The sequence below is a fragment of the Equus przewalskii genome, chromosome 2, assembly GCF_037783145.1.
Source record: "Equus przewalskii isolate Varuska chromosome 2, EquPr2, whole genome shotgun sequence".
NCBI lineage: Eukaryota > Metazoa > Chordata > Mammalia > Perissodactyla > Equidae > Equus > Equus przewalskii.
Window position 1 is genome coordinate 24,742,993 of NC_091832.1, and position 18,189 is coordinate 24,761,181.

Here is an 18,189-nt window from a genome sequence, read left to right on the forward strand (position 1 = left end):
GGAGAAAAGGGGGGTCTGGGCTCTGAGGGAGGCGGGGAGGGAGTGGAAGGGATGTCCCCATCCCCTACTTCTTCCTCAGTCTCTCAAAGTGGAAGAAAAGGTGCTTCTTTTGCAGCTGGTGGGAAAGAAGCCAAATTCCAGGATAATAGATAATAATAGCTAACACTTACACGCTCTCACTCTGTGCCAGGCACCGTTGTAAGTGCTTTACAGGAATTGACTCAGTTCATCCTCGTAACAACTCTATGAAGCAGGCACTGTTACTAAGCCCACTTGGGGGCACAGAGAGGTTAAGTCACTTGCCCAAGGTCAAATAGCTTGTCAGAGCCACCCCAAATGTTTAAAAAGCCTAGGGCAAGAATAAAAAAGGAGGCCCCTAGCCCTCCACTCATCCCGTGAGGGGCCCCGCATGCAGGCCTGTGGATGCCCCAACACTTGAGTCCCTGCTTGGTCCACGCTCCTGGCAAAGAGCTGCCCTTGTGCCACCCTTCCGGCTTGAGGAGAAAGGACATGGGGAAGAGTCCACCAAGCTGGGCAGGCGGCTTAGGGATGTTTGAACAGGGAGTTCTGGGGTCCTGGGTTGGGGTATGGTCTAGGAGGGGCTGGAGCCCCAGGTGGGCACAACCCTGTGGGCCTGTGGACCTTTGGATTCTCCATCCCATGAAGAAGAGTGGGGGCCCAAGTTGGGGGGTGGTGCTGGCGCAGGGGCCTCTGTTGCCCGGGTCAGAGGATATCAGAGCTAGTAAGTAGGAGATCAGATCCAGGATATGATCCTAGGCTCTCTGGCTAGAGTCAGCTCTTAACCAGACTGCTGGGGGCTGCGGGGGTCAGGGGCTGACGGGAGGGGTAGAGTTCTGCTTCCCCACCCCCACCCACCAGATTCAGCCCATTCCCAGCCAGGGGAATGCTCTGTGCCTAGCCCCGTCTGGGTGCTGGCAAGCTCTCAAGGATGACTTGATTCTCAGTTTTGTTGCCCCTCCCACCCCATTCCCACTGACATCCCCGCCCCTCCTGCACCAGGCATTAGCGAAGCAGTGGAGTCTCCTGGGACTGAACGGAGACTGGTAAGGTCAACACATCCAGCTCCCTGCCTCGGTTTCCCTGGCCCCAGGATTCCTGTTCTGTCTCCAGAGGATTTTGCACAGACTTACCCGGGCTAGGAATTTCGATCTCTGGTGCCAGCCAGGCCCTTGTTATGCAAATATAGGCAAATGAGATGCAAACGAGCAGTCCCAGATTAACAGAGAAATCCCCAGCAGCTGGAGGAGTCACCGTAAAGTCAGCTCTCTCAAGCTTCCCCTCACCCCGCTCCTCCAGTCTCTGTCCACCTGGGTCTGTCTGGTTCCTCCGTGTCCTTGCCACCACTGCTCAGCCCCCCTGAGGAGCTATCTGCTCAGACAGAGGGAGGGTCTGGATAAGGGAGGACACCAAGGCTCAGGCCTTCCACCAGCCTTCCAGCTAGAGATCTCTGCCCTCCTCCCCCTTTTAAAGAGATCCAGGCAGGGGTGGGGGCTGGGATAGGGGTGGTGGGTGAGGCTGGTAGAGAGGGGGCGCTCTGTTTTAGCCCCAGAGAAGAGAGAATTCACACCCGCACGCAAAGTTGAGGGTGAGGGTTGCCCCTAAGATGCACACACATGCACTCATTCAGACACAAGCCCCCGACACACCACCACAGAAATCTGGCCTCGCCACCCCCTCTCCCCCAACACACCACAATTTCAGCCACAGACATCAACAGGCTGCAGTGGGAGGGCAGGCTGTGTGTCCATTCCTGGGGCCTGGAGGGTGGAGGATAGTGCTGGTAGGACCCTGGGTCTGCGTGAAGACAGAAGGGAGTAGAAAATCCTGCCTAGGGCATGACTCTGAGGAAGGCGGCTGGGGGTGTGTGGAAGAAGACTCAGGCTGGGCAGTGCCCACCAGAACCCCCTAGGGGGGGTTGAGGCTGGCATCCATGCCCTCAGGCACTGCCTGGGGGAGCCCGGGGCTGCTGGCTGCCCCAACCAGCCCAGGCCCAACTTCTAAAAATAAGAGTCGAGAATCTAAGCCCCTGGTTGGTTCTGCAGGAGCCTGTTGCCTTGGCAACCCCTTCTCAGAGCCCTCCCTCCCGGCTGGGCTGCCCCGTTTGGCTGCTGGTCCCTCTGCCAGCCCTCTGTCCCATCCTCCTGGGGAGGGAGGAGGGGGTGTGGGGCTGGGGGTGGAGCAGCCTAGAGGACCCTGGGGGCTCCAGCTGAGCACAATGGCCTGAGTGTGAGACCCGTCAGGGGCTGACTGTTTCGGAGGCTGCCTGACTGTGGGTGTGTGACTGTGTGTGGGGAGGGCCTGTGTCTGACAGCCTACGTCAGGCTGTGTCTCTGTGTTCATCTCTGCTTGTGACTTGACTCTCAGAATCCCCGTGGATGGCTATGCTCTCTCTCTGGATCCAGGTCCATATGTGTGACAGTGTGTATCGGTGTCCTGAGAGAAGACCCAGCTGTGGCCTTTCTGTGCCTGCTCCTGCCCACGTCCCCCAACCCATCCCTGTGGGCTTTCCCTTAACCCTGCCCACCCCCACTTTCCGGGGCTGTGGGCTGGGAGTACAGAGGCACGGAGTGCCCAGGGTGAGCCAGAGGGTGTGGTGACCGGGCCAAGGTCAGCTTCTTCCAGGGTCTGCAGCCAAATATCAAGTAAGCCCCAAATCTGCCCCTCTGGGGGAAATGGGGGAGAAAGCCATGCCTGCAACTGTGCAGTGGAAATCTCCAAGCGCGTGCCTGTGTGTGCGCGCACGACAGGACAGGCACTCTCAGAGGCAGAGCCCCCCCTCCCCCGCGCAGCCTCCCCGCTCCAATTAATCACCGAGTCCCGTCAAGTTTCATAATCACTGCTCCGGTGGTCCCTCCACTCTTCTTCTCTGCCACCAGTACCCAGCCCGGGCCAGCCCCCTCGCCACCCCGACAGGGCAACAGTCTCCTAACAGCTCTGCCCCGTCTTCCAAGTTCCACATCTCGCCTCCCCCTATCTCCCACGCCCCATCCCCTCTCCATTCTGTGCCCAGGAAGATCTTTCTAAACACAGCTTGGATCCTGTTACATCCCCTGCTTAGGACCACCAAGACTCGGCTTTATTCTCAGGGCAAAGCACCAGCTCCTCAGCCTCATCTTCCAGTCTGCTCTGCTCACCGCCTGGGTTTACCTGTTGCCCCTTCATCCAGCCACACAAGCTACTAAGAGTTTCCAGAAGAGATCAAGTTCTGTCTCTTACCTCTGTGCCTTTTCACGTACTGTTTCCTAGTCTTGAACTAATCTTCCCTCCTCTGGATAAAGTTTACTCATTCTGAGACTCAGCATAGGCATCACCTCCACCAGGAAGCCTTCCCTGACTGCCCCCAGGCTGGGTTAGGAGCCTCTGTGTTCTCATGACATACACACACACATTCCATGTATTTCTAATGACTTTTTTCGCCCAAAATTTGTACAAGATTTAGAAGAAACACAAAAGTGTTAATTGAAACAAAAAATCACCCATAATCCTCTCAGATTAACTCTCCATTTATTTCCTTTTGGACTTTCTTTAAATGAATGGATTAAATATTTTCCTTCTAAAATTAAGGACATCCTATATGTACAGTTTGTTTTTTGCTTTGTTTCATGTATCATTATATAGTGAGCATTTTCCCAGGTAATTAAAAACTCTTCAAGAACGTGACCTTTAGTGGTGGCATAATATTCTTATATATGGATATATGATAATTTATTTAGCCAACCCTCTATTGCTAGACATTTATGTTGGTTGTGATTTTTCACAGTTATAAATAATGGCAATAAGCATCCTTACACGTGGTTTTTTCCCAACATCTTTGGTCATTTCTTGGATTGATTTCCTAAAAGTAGGTTCACGGGACCAAGGGGTCTGTGTACTTTTAAAGCTCTTGACACCACGGCCGAGTGGGCTTCCAGAAGAGTTGTTCTCATTTACCCCTCCATCAACAGAGTCTGAGAGCGCCCCAGATTTCGCTTCTCACCAACACTCAGCGCTGTCTTCAAAAAACAAACTGTATTAATTTCAGTAGGTAAAACGGCATCGTATTGTTGTTTTAATTTGCATGTCTTTGATTGCCGGTGAGGATAAACCTTTTGTATCTCCTCTTTTGTGTCAGGCACAGATCACGCCGAGCTATAATTATGTTTTTACATCCTGCCTCTCCGTCACCAACCTCAGCTCTTGAGGGCAGAACCTGTTTGGGTCCAATTCTCTCTGTCAGGAGCAGGGACAGAGGACATGTTCTCAGAGTACTGGATGGGTTGATCTGAAGGTGTCTTCTGCCTGAGCTTGGACATTGGGCAGACCTGGGGTCAGGCTTAGCTCTGAGACTTGAACTTGGGCAAATCATTTGACCTGTGTGGGCCTCAGTTTCCTCATATGTTAAGTGGGTCTGAATGGATGTGCAGGCACACACCTTCACATGATGAACAGGGAGGAGGCACGGAAAGGGCTGTGAGCACTGGCTGCTGTTTGAGGTCTGCTCACCTTCCAGATACTGGCTTTCCTGAGGGAGGAGAGAAGGTACAGCAATAGGCAAGTCCCTCCTCCCAGAGATGGTGCCAGACCCCTCCTGGTCCAGAGGTGGGCAGGGAGCATAGAGCAGAGGGTCTGGGCAGGACTGGCATGGGCCATGGCAGCAGACAGGCCCAACTTCAAGATCAGCTAAGACAAGGGGATTGCGCCCTTGTGTAAATCCAAGAGGGGAACTGCTGACTCTGTTCACACCTGGCAAGGTGGTGTGTTGTGGGCTCTTACCATGCCTGATATGGTTTAATCACCATTATTGGTGCCCACTGAACAGAGAGGGAGAGCACCGCTGTCCTGGTGGCACAGCATCTCTTCCCAAGATTGGCCCTCTACCACAGGGAGCATCTTGGAGATGCTCAGGACATGTTCCAAGACAGACACGCACAATTTCTCTGCACATTACCAGCCTAATGATACTGTCATTTGGAGTCTGGAAATGAGGAGAAATCGGCTTTTTCTCAGTAATTAACATGAGTGATGGGCCTTGAGATGGAGTGGCAGCCCCCCAAGTGAGAACCAAGCTCCCAGGAAAGTTAGCTAGGTCACCCCCCGCCTCGGGAAGTTCTGCTCTGTCTCCCTGATATGGGCCAAGGCCCCCCCCGCTTCCCCCTTGGCCTTCCCTTTAGGGATCATTTTAGGAGCTAAGCCCTGGTGGTCAGAAGGTTCCTCCTTGAGTCTGCCCACAGTCCTTCAGGCTGCAGTTCAGTTTGCTGTGCCGTTGTTCTCGTGAAAACTGTCTTGTTTTGTTGTTTGGTATCCTTAGCTTAGTAAGCACTTTCTTTGTCTAATTTGTTGAAAGCAGAGATGAAAACACCTGGGTGAGAGTGGGTTGAAGTGAGGTGCTCTGAGATTTATGAGGGTGTTCAGGAATAAAACCTGGAGGGATGGGGGCGGGGCTTGGCTCCAAGGAGCAGAGGGCTGACAGCTGACCCAGCTTTCTTTTCTAAGTGCAGCATCCACCAGATTCATGAACACGTCTCTGGTTCCCTGCCTCAGTTTCTCCACTATCCTCAGGGGAAAATGTTTTTATCCTATCCCTTTGTCTTCTCTGTTCACTTTTGGGACCGGATGAAGGTGACACAGTAAGTCTGCTGCAGACCACGCCCACGAGCAGCTCCGAGTCCAGTGGGACAGGCAGACGCTGAGACCAACAGCTCGGATGCCAAGTGCACAGTCCCACAGAAGAGGAGGTTACCAGGGGAGCCCAGAGGGGAGAAGAGTTGGTGCTCCCTGGAGGGACCTGGGAGGCAGAGGAGGGGGCCTGGAAGGATGCACTCACTTATAAGAAGAGCATTCCATGCAGAGGGAACAGCATGGTCAAAGGCTGGAAGGTGAGAAAGAGCCTGGCACCATCAAGAAATGGGGTCTGGTTCCTAGGACACAGGGTGGATGTGGAGGCGGGAAAGACAGGGAAAGCTGGGAGGTCTTCCGGGGCCAAATGGTGAAGGGCAATGTCTGCTGAGGTGGGGAGTCTGAACTTTATCCTGAGAGCACTGGGGAGCCATGAGGGTTTAAAGGAGGAATATGGTTGGGTTTGTTCCTTTGGGTGACCACTTGGGGAAAATATGGATGGGGGTGGGGGACAGGACTGGCACCTGCTGCTATGGTCTCTGTGGTCCTGAATAAGGGCAGAGGGTTACAGAGATGTGAAGAGGGGAGACTAGATGGGATCCCATAGCAGCTGTAGGTGGGATGGGTGGTTGCTGGTGATCCAAGGTCAGGAGCCCAAGGTGAGTCTCAGCACTGTCTCCTCCTCCCACCCTGAGCCCCCACTGCCTCCCAAGGCCTCCAGGAGGATATTTAAATTCCCAGTCTGGCCCTACCTTCCTCTGAGACGTCAGCTCCCCCCACCATCCTGTGCTCTGAGCCAGTGGTTTCTCAGTTAGTCCTGAGCTCACATGACCCATTCCAGCATTCAAGCCTTAATTTACATTAATTACCGATACCCCCCCCACCCTGCCACCCCCCTGGCAGTGTCTTCCCTCCTCCCTGCCTCCCCTCCTCCTCAGGGAACCAACCCCGTCTGCCTCAGCTCCCCTCTGTCCTCACAGCCCACCTTCCTTGGCTTTCTTCAATACCCTTCTCTTAGCAAAGGCCTGGGCAGACCGTATCGTCTGCATAAACAGTAGCTTAAAGATCCTTAAAGGAGAACTGCAGACTTTGGCCCAAGTCAGGGCAGAAGCCAGCTCCCACCCTCCAGGGGCTCGGACAGGGCCAGGCCAGGTGAATGGTCTTGTCTGCAGCTATCTTGTCTTGGCCAGTGGAGCTGTCATTACTGCTCCAAATTAGGCACCAATTTGCCCGTGTAATTGTTTGCTAATTGGTATGAAATCCTAATGTAATTAGTTGGGCCCCTTATCGGGGAGCCTGGGGAGGCAGGGGCGGTGGGGGGCCGCTGGAGCAGGGGGGTCTAGGAGGCTAGGGAAATGTGTCTGAGAGAGGAGGCCCTGAGCTGCCATCAGGGCTGAGAAAGAACCATAGGAATGGCAGAATCTCACAGTTGAGAGGGCCTTTGGAGATGCCAGCAGTTGCTGCCTATCTTACAGATGGGGAAACTGAGGACAGGCACGGGGAGGAACCTCCTGGGAGCTGGTGGCAGAGCTGGGCCAGACATCCAGGTCCCCCGTTCGCAGTGACTACAGCTGTGGTCTGGTTGTGGGTAGGGTGGCAAGGCCCTGTTTCTAAATAAAGGAGACCCTCAGGGGGGAAGGCTGGGAAGGTGGGGGAGGCTGTGGGTACCAGCCGGCTTTTTGAGCAGGAAATGCAGTGAGCGGAAAGCCTAGGAAGGATGTCAAATGGTTAAAGTCAGAGGAGCAAAGAGGACAAACCAGAGGCTCTGAGCCTCTCTCTGGGGATCACTTGGGCATTGAGAGGGAGGATGGGAGGCCAGGAAGCCCGGCTTTCCTCCTTCTGCACCTCTGGGCAGATCCCCCAACTTCCACCCCAGGCTTTTTGCCTCTTCCGTCTCTCTGGGAAGGCTCTGGCAAGGGTGTTGGAGCCAGCTCATAGCAGCCTGTGAGAGCCGATTGTTAAATGTTTAGGAATTTTGCCGGCCAGTTGACTTCACTTTGGTAGCTTAAGCTGGTCATCATGGGAGGATTTACACCATGGAAATTGGCAAAGGTTACAAATCAAGGCTTCACATCCCCCCTCGCTACCCAGAGCCCGTTGTGGAACGGTTACCAGCACACCACTGAAACCATCTGAAATGTGACAAAAGAGCCTCAGAGATTGTGATCACATCAGGACTGGAAGGTCCTGCTATGATGTTGTCTCTCCAAATCCCAACACAAGGGGAAACTGAGGCTCAGAGGCCATCTAGAAGGTCTTCGGCCCTCCAGACTCTCGGTCCAGGCTCTCCCACTCCCCAGGACAGATAACAGCTGAGGGGGGTACAGAGTTACTTGAGGATTCAGCCTCACGTGAGAGGAAGGAAGCACTAACGGTGCATAGGTTGGCTCTGATGGCCAGGATGGGGGCCGAGGGAGTCCAGGGACCACAGGAGGTCATTTTGAAAGGGGCTCCTTTCAACATCCCAGCCTGTTTCCCTTGCTTTCTCCCAGGCAGGAGGGTAGTTTGGCAAATGAGGAGATGCTACGGGCCCAGGCAGGAGTGAGAGGAGGGGCAGCCAGTACCAGGACCATCCTGGAGATGCCATTTTAGTCAAATGGTCCCCACCCCTAACTCCCCATCCCTAGCAGCCAGTCTCCCCAAAACTGACTCTCACTCCTCAGGCTGCTCCCCATCCTTTCCCTGCAGTCTATCCTTAATCTCTCCTACTATATCCCTTCCCAAGGTTCCATTCTCTCATCCCTATCTTTCCCCAAATCTCTCCTGTTTCCTGGTCACTGTCCCTGGATGTCCTGAAGGCACCTCAGTGCAGCATGTCCAAAATAGAAATCATCGACTTCCCACAAGTCTTTCCCCATCTGAGTAAATGGCACACTCCCCCTCAGGGCCTTTGCACTGGCAATTTCCCTTATTTGGACAGCTCTTCCTCCAAATATCCCTCTCCTCCTTCAGGTCTCTGCCCAGATGTCACCTTCTCAGAGACACCTTCCCCGACCCCCTTACCTAAAGGACCCCACCCCGTGCTCCGCTATCACTCCTGCCTCCCTACTCGACACTATTTTCCTTCTTTGTACATATCAACACTAGCATTCCATGAATTTTTATGCTTTTACGTCTGCCTCCCCTCCCCTACTAGAAGGTAAACTCTTCAGAAGTACAGGAGTTATGTAGTCAGGTTCTAGAAGTTCCTTGAGGTCCTTGATGGTATCCATTTCACTTACTCAGTGCCCGACACTTTTAGTAAGCTCTCGATAAATATCTATCGAATGAATGAATGAACGAACAAATGAGCCTCTAACCAGTCCCCTTCTCCAATCCCTCAGATCCACCTTCCAGTTGCCCCAGTTGTCTTTCCTTAAACAAACTTCACTATGACTCTTTCTTGTGCGCAACCCTTCATAGAGCTGCTGCTTTCAGAGTAAAACCTACCTCTGGTTTCGCCTACAAGTCTCTTAGTGATGTATATCCAGCCTGACCCCCAGCCTCACATGTGCTCCCCCAGATGTAACCACACACGTGCACACACACACTCACATGCACACACACACAGACACACACACACACACACACACACACACAGGCAGAGAGCCATGCCCAGAGACTGGATACACTACACTCTCTGCCTCTGTGCTACCCCCTCAGCCATTGGGTGATCCTCCGCGTTCCTGGACTCATTTCCTTCTCTCCTTCATTCAGTCCGCAGTGTTTCTGGAGCAGCCTCTTGATACCAGGCCCCTTGCTGAGCCTTGCTGGGAGTCAGCCCCCACTCCTTCTCAAAATGCTCCCAATCTGGCCGGGGAGGAGGATCTGAAACCATCATCCCATCCCTACTTCCTTTTTTCTTGTCCTTTGAACATCCTGACATCACCTCTCTGTGCCCAGCCAGGCCCTGGGGAGCACCGGGGAGGCGGTAGCCCCTGGCTCTTGCCTGCCTCTGGCTGTGGGATGACACACTATGAGAATGACTGGGAATAACTGGATTTGGGGTCTCTGCGCCCCCCACCCCCAGCTTCTGGGAGATAGGATGCAGGGTGAACCATCCCTTTCGGGGCCCAACCCAGGGCCTGCCAGAGCACAGGGAACACAGAGTGACTCAGGCTGCCCCTTTTCTCTAGGACTTCTGAGCCTCAGCCCTCTTCGCCCCACAGGGTCCCAAACCCAGGGAGGAGTGAGGTCGTTCGAGTGAATGTAAGCTGTGCACATGAACTTGCCTGTGTCTCTGGATTGGTGTGTGTACAAGTGTGTGCATTCCTAGGTGTGCACCAGTGGGCCTGCCCCCTGAGCCCAGTGTCAAGGGTGTGTCCCACACTCCTGTGTGTGTTAGGTGTGCTTGGGCATTGCCCAGGTGTGTCTGAGTTGGGCCTCATGTGTGCATGTGCCTGTTAGGAGACGGCGCTCCCTGGGGACCCGGCAGGCCTTGCTGCTCTGGCTTGAGTCTCCAGAGCAGCCGCAGGACGGAGATCTCCCAGCCGCGCAGGCCCATTGCCCAAGACGGATGAGCTGCTCCCACGCCCTGAGAAGAGCGAGAGCGTGAAATGGGCGCCGCTCCCGCCCTCTGGCTAATGGCCCATCCTCTCCGGCCATTGCCTCCAAGAGCCCATTGAGCGCCGCAGGGGGAGGGGCGGAGGCGGGGGAGGGGGTGCCCTGGGTTGGCTGCGGGCCAGCTCGCCCCCCGCTTGGCCCCGTGTCTCTGTGAGGAGAGGGCCGGTTGCTCAGCCCCCTGCGGGCGCCCAGAGAAGACCAGCGGCGGCGCAGAGACGCACAGCGCTGGGTGGCAGTAGGGGCGCAGGCCTGCTTCCCGGCCCCCACCCCGCGTTCCGGTGCGCCGTGCCCCGACCGCACGCTCACGTTCACCCATCCGGGCAGCCGCACACTCGCACAGACACACCTACACCCGCAGGCGCAGACACTTGCAGAAACACGCCATGAGACAGACATCCAAGCACACAAACGCACACGGACACACTCGAGGACTCACGCAGGGGCTGGGAGGCAGACACGCAAAGACGGACACGCGCATCCATACTCGTTCCTACAAATATACCGCACAGACTCCCAGATGCAAACGCTCGTCCACACGTGCGCACAGACACACTGACACACCCTCACAGCCCTGCAGACGTCCATTCAGGGACAGCGACAGCGAGCACCCAAATGCACTGACACACTCGCAGACACACGCGGGACCTGAACACGGACACTCACAGACACAGACACGCTTGTCCAGACTCGTCCTAAAAATACACACTCGCAGAGGCAAACGCCTGCCCACGAGCGCGCACAGAGGAACTGACACGCTCCCCGGGGACTTTCAAACAGTGACAGAGACCCCCGAACGCTCCGGCTCACTGACACTCACTCGCAGCCCACGCAAGGGCTCGCACACGGCCTCACAGAGGCACGGGCGCAAAACACGTTCACCCAGACACGCGACACACGCAGGCGCGCATTAGCAGACACACCAGCGCCGCGCGCACACACCATCGCACAACGCAGACGCACTTGGGCCCCAGCTGCCTTTGAAATTCAAATCGGCGCTCCCTTCCGCCCGCCGCCCGCGGGCCCCGCACCCCAGCACTCCCGCACCCCTGCACCCCGGCGCCGCCGCGTCGCCGGCTGGGCCTCATTACCCGCCCGCCCCGAGCGGAAATTAAAATTCATTTCAGGGGAGACCTAGGCGGGGCGCGGGGCGCTCGGCGGCCTCGGTGGTAGGGCCCTTTGTAAGAGGGGAGGGGTGCCGGGCACCGCAGGAGAAGGAGCCCCTGTGCCTCCCGCTATGTGACCTTGACCCGGTGGACCACAGTTTCCGGGTTCCCTGGGTTCCCTCAGGAGCGCTCCCCTCTCCGAGGCAAGTGCACAGCTGGCCAAGCTGGTTGGGAGTGGACAGAATGGCTAAGGTCTCAGCCTGGGGAAGCTTCCTGGGAAGCCTTAGTTCAAAAAGTCTGGAAAGACAAGAATCACAATGTCACACGTACAGATCTGCAGACATACACAACACACTAATCCACACCTCTCATCTAGGCACATGTCTATAACACCGGGGCCCACAACCACCCAAAGACACACACCAAATAGGATCACACATGGCCTTCCCCTCCCAACTTGAAGGCCTACCGACACCCCCAAGCACACACAGGGACACACACCACAGGCTGGCACAGACATATACTGTCTGCTGACACACAGAGACATAGTCACACGCAGGCCTGCAAATGGCATACACCCTGACTCACACCCCACTCAAAGGCACAGACACTCACGCATACACACAGGGTCAAACACACACTGAACACAAACATGACACACTGGTTGCAGGCAAATTCCAACAACATACAAACACTGCCCTGTCAACACCCCACCTTCACCCAGACACTGGGGGGGTGCACAAACCCCGTCATCACACACGCGTGTACACTATACATACACACAAACAGAAAAAGAAATGCATGAAATACCACACACCCTGCTTACAAAGACACACACACACACACACACAGCAGAGATCCCCGGAGCTAGGCCCAGGCTTCTGACGTACAAGGCCTAGGCAGACACACAGAAAACCTGCGCACAGGCATACCATAGACACACACAGAGTCTCCCCCCACGCATTGACGCACACAACCACCCACACGTGTACCCGAGCTCAGCCCCACTCACTCCCACTCTGACATGCAGAACACTGGCTCGGGAACGCACCCCAGGCCTCTCCCCTCCAACCACAACACTCAGGAGCCTTCCCCCGCGGCCCCCCATCCACAGGCCTCGCCCCCAAGTCCGGACCCCCAGAGATCAGAGTTGTGCCGGGGTTGGCAGTGAGACAGAAGGCCCGGCAGTGATTGCTTTACTGCCAGCATGAGGTGGTGTATGTTCAAGCAAGACGGATGTCCTCCTGGGGTGTGTCAGCCGGCGGTGGTGTCAGTGCAGTGTGGTTGTGCCTGCCAGGGAGGTGTGTAGGTGTCAGTGGTCCTGTGCAATGTCCTTCCCAATACCCTCAGCAACTCTCGCTGCCTCCCCCAAATCTGGGTGTCCAGCCCTCAGCCTCTCCTCACAGGGACCGAGCCTGGGAGTCAGAGGTCCTCAAATCTCTCACCCCGAAGGAGCTGGTCTGGAAGATCAGCCCTAATCCTGAAATAAATTATTGTCCACAGGTGACGCTTGGTCTGTCCTTCAGAGGGTGGCAAGGAGGATGAGGATGAGGCAGGGGTAAGGCAAGGCCTTCGTGAATGGGGGGAGGTATGGGCCCTCTCTCTAAGCCACAGTTTCCTCAGCTGTGAAATCGGGGTGACCATACCAATTTAAGGGGTTGTTCTGAGGGTTAATTGTGACAAGCTAAAAGCAGCTAGAACAATGTCTGGCCCACAGAGGGGCTCAAAACATGAGCAGGTCACTCTAGACCTTTAGGTCACCCCTACCCCTGCTGGCTATGCTCATGGTGGCTGGCTTGGCACAAGCCCAGTGCAGCAGGATCCAGGTGGCACAAAGCCCAGGGGTGAGAACGTGGGATGTCCCAAAGGTGGGATGTCCCAAAGGTGGGATCACACTGGCCCCCCACTGCCAGTGTGCCCCATGCCTGCCCAGTGTCCCAGGCCCTCCCTCAGGATTCCCCTTCTCCCTCCACCGGGGGAAGGAAGCTGGGAACAGCTCTTCTCAGGCACCCCTGCCCCTTCTGCACCCCTGAATGTCCACCAGCCTGGGGGGATGCATACAGGGTGTGGGGCTGTCATTTCTAGGTGTCTGGAGTGGCTGCCAGGGCTCCTTGCCTTTAAGGCCCGCAGCAGGATCGTGTGGTTAGACCTCGGAGAGAATTTGCCATGGGGAGTGCTGGGCCGTCTCCTGTCATCCCGGAGGGATTGTGTCTGACCTCAGCCTAGAGCAGGGGGTAACAGGACTGATGGATAAGCCAGAGAGGTCCCCAGTGGATCAGAAAACTGAAGGGGTTGGGTGTATGTGGTTATTTATATACCTGTGTATCCCAGTCAAATGTCTGTGTCTGTGGGCCAGCGACCGTGTAAACGTGTGGATATGGGTTTGTCTGGACATGCATGTTTGGGGTGTGTGTGTGTTTACACAGGCGGGGGGGCAGAAAAGGAAGAGGGCTTCCAAATAAGGAGAGGAGGAGCTGCAGAGAAATGGGTCCCGATTCAGTAGCTCTGCAGGGATCACACTGTCCTGGGCATCCCGTGGCTCTGGCTGCCTCCTTCGCTGCCATGATCGCAGCAGATAAGAACTCCCATGGTATGCCTCTCTTCCTGGGGGTGGGGGTCGGGGGGCGGCGGGCGGGCTGGGGACTGGGAAGACCTCAAGGTCAGGGCCCCATTCTTAGTCATTTCCATGTCCCCAGACCCTGGAACAGCCTGCAGCCCTGAGTAAGTCTGAAAGGGGCCCACATTCATGCAGATGACACCTCCCAGGGCTTGGCACTGTGTGAGGCACTTCACTTTTATCATTTCATGTGACTCACGTCAACTCTGCTAGGTTGGGATCGTTATTTCCATTTTACAGAAGAGAAAACTGAGGCTTGGAGAACATAAGCGACCTGTCCAAGGTCACACAACCAGTGAAGGACAGAGGCAGAAGTCCAAATCTGTGTGATCTCAGGGCCTGAACGTTTTCGGGGTCATCCCATGGGAAACTGTAAAACATTGTTTTATTGGACAAACACTGATCAAGGATCACGACTGGAAGCTCCGTGAGGGCAGGCTCTTCACTTGCCCTTTCACCATTCATTCACTCAACAACTATTTATTGAGTATCTACCATGTACCTGGAATAGTGCTTCTTGCCAGGGGATCCAACTGTGAATGAATGGACAAGGTCTCTGCCTTTACAGAATTCATAGTCCAGTGGGGGAAACAGATGACATGTGTGTAAATAGACAACTTATTTTCTGCATAATGAGTGCTATGAAAGAAATACACTAAGGCCATGGGATGGAGCTACTGCAGTGGGTAGGGCTGCTTTAGAAGTGTAATCAAGGGAGGCCTCCTAGAGGAGGTGAGGTTGGAACTGACACCTTCCTAATGATAAGGAGTCAGCCATGGGAAATGTGGGAGGAAGAAAGGTTTGGAGTTTTCCAAGAACAGCCAGGAGATCTGTGTTACTCGAGCATAGTGTGTGTGGGGGGGAGTGGAGATGGCTCTGGAGAGGCTGGTGAGGGCCAGATCATGCAGGGCCTGGAAGGTCACAGTGCTAAGTGCAGTGGGAAGCCATTGGAGGGCTTAAGAAGAGGTGCTCTGATTTATGTGTTAAAAAGATGGCTCGGTGGGCTCCAGGGAATGGATTGGGTGGGAGGTAGAAGTCAGAGCCTGGAGACTAAATAAGGGAGAGTCCAGGCCCCAGATGATGGTGGCTTGGACTCTCGTGTTGGCAGTGGGGATGTGAAGAGTGAATATATTTGGAATATTTTGGGAGGTAGAAGCAACATCAGGCCTGGATCCCAGGGCCTAGAACACAGTAAACACTCAATAAATATTTTTTGAATGAGTAAGCGCAGACACCTTCTTGGTGCCAGGTTCTTGTGTGTACCCTTCAGTATAAGACATGTATGTGAAGATCACCCGAGACCCTCAAGGTCTTCTCCGCCCTCTGTCCCAGGGGCCTGGGGCCAGAGAATGCAGGTACTGCCCAGAGGGCTGCACACAAAGCAGGCACTGACCTGGGAAGATCCTGCTAGGGGGCAACAAATCCTCCCTTCTCTCCCTAATCTACAGCACCAAGAAAATGACAAATATCCTGACCCATCTGGCATCTGCAGCAGGAAGGATGGAAGCTAGACATGCAGGACTTCCCGCAGGCAGAGAGGGCCAGTCCACCTTTTCCAGGATACCCCTCCACGATCTATGACATCCAGAGCAGTGAGGTATTTGTCATATGAGCTCTGGGACCGACCCTGGTAGAAGACTGTCACATGGATTTGGATGTCTTTGCAGACATGTTATGAACTCCTGATAGGTGTCTGGGGTACGGGTGGGGGACTAGGAGGAGACCTTGGTACCCAGAGCTGTGGGTTGCTGTGGGTGCCTGGCTGAGTGGCAATGGAGGGCAGGGGCAGAGGGAGGGGTGCTCCTAGATCCCACCGGCTAGGAGGAAACCTGCTCAGGCTCTGGGCCAAATAAATCATTGGGAAGGGAAGAAGAACATTTTCTCATCTGTTTAAAAGGCAATGAAGCATAGCGGTGGCCGGCCCAGCGGGAGGCAGGGCTGAGGCCAGGCGGTTGAGACCCAGGTTGCTACCCTCCTTGACCCACCATCCTCTCCTGAGCTGTCCCACTGAGGGCTCTGCTGCCTCCTGGCTGGGCCACTGGTGGTTGTTACTGTTAACAAAAATACGAGTTAATTGGTAATAAAATAATTATTTAAAAATGCCCCTTTCAGAGGCATAGCTCTTATTAATCCATGAATTTTATCTTACTGGAGCCCAGGTGAGGTCATTTATACCATTTCACAGATAAGGGAACAGAGGTCCAGAGAGCTGAAGGGACTTTCTCAAGGTCACCCAGCATGGCAGTGTGACAGCTGGGTAGAGAGGCTATCTGTTAGTTGCCCATGTGGGATTGGTCCCCTCCATCCCATCAGAGGTTCCAGAGGGAGCCCCAATGGGGCTAAAGGGCTGGGGTCATTGTCCTTTGCCCAGTCTGTGTGTGCTGGGGGGAGCTGGGGGGTGTTCCCTCACTCTGTCCTCTGTGCTCTGGCTGGTGCCCCTTTCCTGGTCCAGTCTCAGCCCCAGGCTCCCTGGAGGCCCCTCCTGGGGCTAAGACTTGTTCTTCCCACCCCCGCCTGGGCTGTCAGAGAAGTAATTTCTCTTCAACCAGCTGGATTTGAATATGGAAACGATTTGTAATTACTCCAAGTCCTCCCGGGCGGCATTATCACCAGAGTGAGTCTGGGAGGGCAGGGGCTCCTGGGAAAGGAGGTAGGGAAACCCTGATGCAGGCAGGCACCTCCGGGAGAGCCTTCCAGAGGTTTGCCCTAGTCTAGCCTGCTTTTGCATAACCGCTGGGAGGTCCTGCTCTCTCCACCCAGCTCCCACAGCCCTTCCTGCCTTGCTGACCTCCCCACCCTGCCCTAGTGAGCCCCTAGGGATGGGGTACCATCTCTGTCAGTCCCTCACTTTGTCTGTCTTTCCTAGGGCATACATTTTTGTGGCTGAATGAATGGGATCAAGAAGTCACAGGGCTACCAAGGAACAGAGAAACAGACAAAACGCTGCTGTCTATCTGGAGCCAGCCCCTTCGATTACCCTGCACCCAGCTGGATCCTGGGGGGAGGGGGAGGGCCTCAGGGATCCAGCTGCATCACATCTGCAAGAGACCTGAGGTTTCTCTGGGCTCTGGGTCTCTAGTATGCTAATATCATGAATATTCATAAAGAGGGAGGCAGGCTCCCTGTCGGAGTGGAAGGGGCTGGAGCTCTGGAAGACAGGGTCCTAGAGGCTTCTGAGGGCCTGTCCTTACATCCTTACAACCTCACGTCCCTACCACTTTCCCCACCTTGGCCCACCTTCTTAAGGCCTCAACTTCAGCAACCCCATTGCCCCCTCACAGTGCCCAAGTAAGGAGGCCCAGGATCTCCCACTGCAGTGGGGTGGCTCTCAACACACCATGGAGATAGCAAGGCCTGCGTGGCTTGGCTTTCATAGCAGTGGCTGAGCCTCCAAACTCAGAGACCCAGAGTGTGTTTGAGGGTGCCCAGCAAGAACCCAGGAGCCCTGCCTGCCTGTGCTAGGCCCAAGGCACAGGCCTCCTTGGGCTCCTGCTGGGAAAGGAAAGGTGCCAGCCCTCCTCCCTGCTCATATAGCCTCATAAATTCCCTTAAGGTGACGGGTGAGAATCCTTCATCACCCCTTATTACCTCCTTCCATTAAAGTCGATAATCTCTCACAATCACTCACAGCAAATGTCACAGCGACTGCTGGAGTGGGGAGGGTCGGGGGAGGGAGCAGGGGCTCTTCTCTCTTCCTTTTCCTGGTATCGCTCCTCCGGAGAGGTGAAGTCTCCCCATCCTGCCCTGGTCTCCGGGGTGACACAACTCAAGGTGCTTTCATGGAGAGGTGGGGCTGGGAATGCTGGACTGGGGACTTCCTTGCCCCCAGGTTCGGCCCCCTCCTGGCCAGAGAACCTTCAAAAAGTAGGGCTCCTGAAACCATCCCACCCTCACTCAAAGCTGCCCCCTGCTGGCTCCTCCTGTGACCACAGCCATCTGATTAACCTACTTGTCTTTGGCCGACGTGGTGTGTCCCTGGTCTGCCCACCTTCCTGGTGGCAACATGCCCAGGCCACAAAACCGGACCAGGGCCCGGAGCCATGGCATCTCCCTGGGTACTGCTTGAACCATGTGGGCTCTGGCCCCACCCCACTGTCCCTGGGCACAGTGCCAGGATGGGGAGGGGGCGGGTCTGTACATTTCTGCTGCTTCTACTCAAAGCAGATGCAACATGGGGGCGCCCCTGGCACAGGGAGAGGCACTTGTGGGAATAGACAGGCACTCAGGAAAACATGTAATACATTGCACACGTGTAGCATCCCCGTGCCTAGAGACATGCAACATTGCAGAGTTTACACCAGAATATGCACC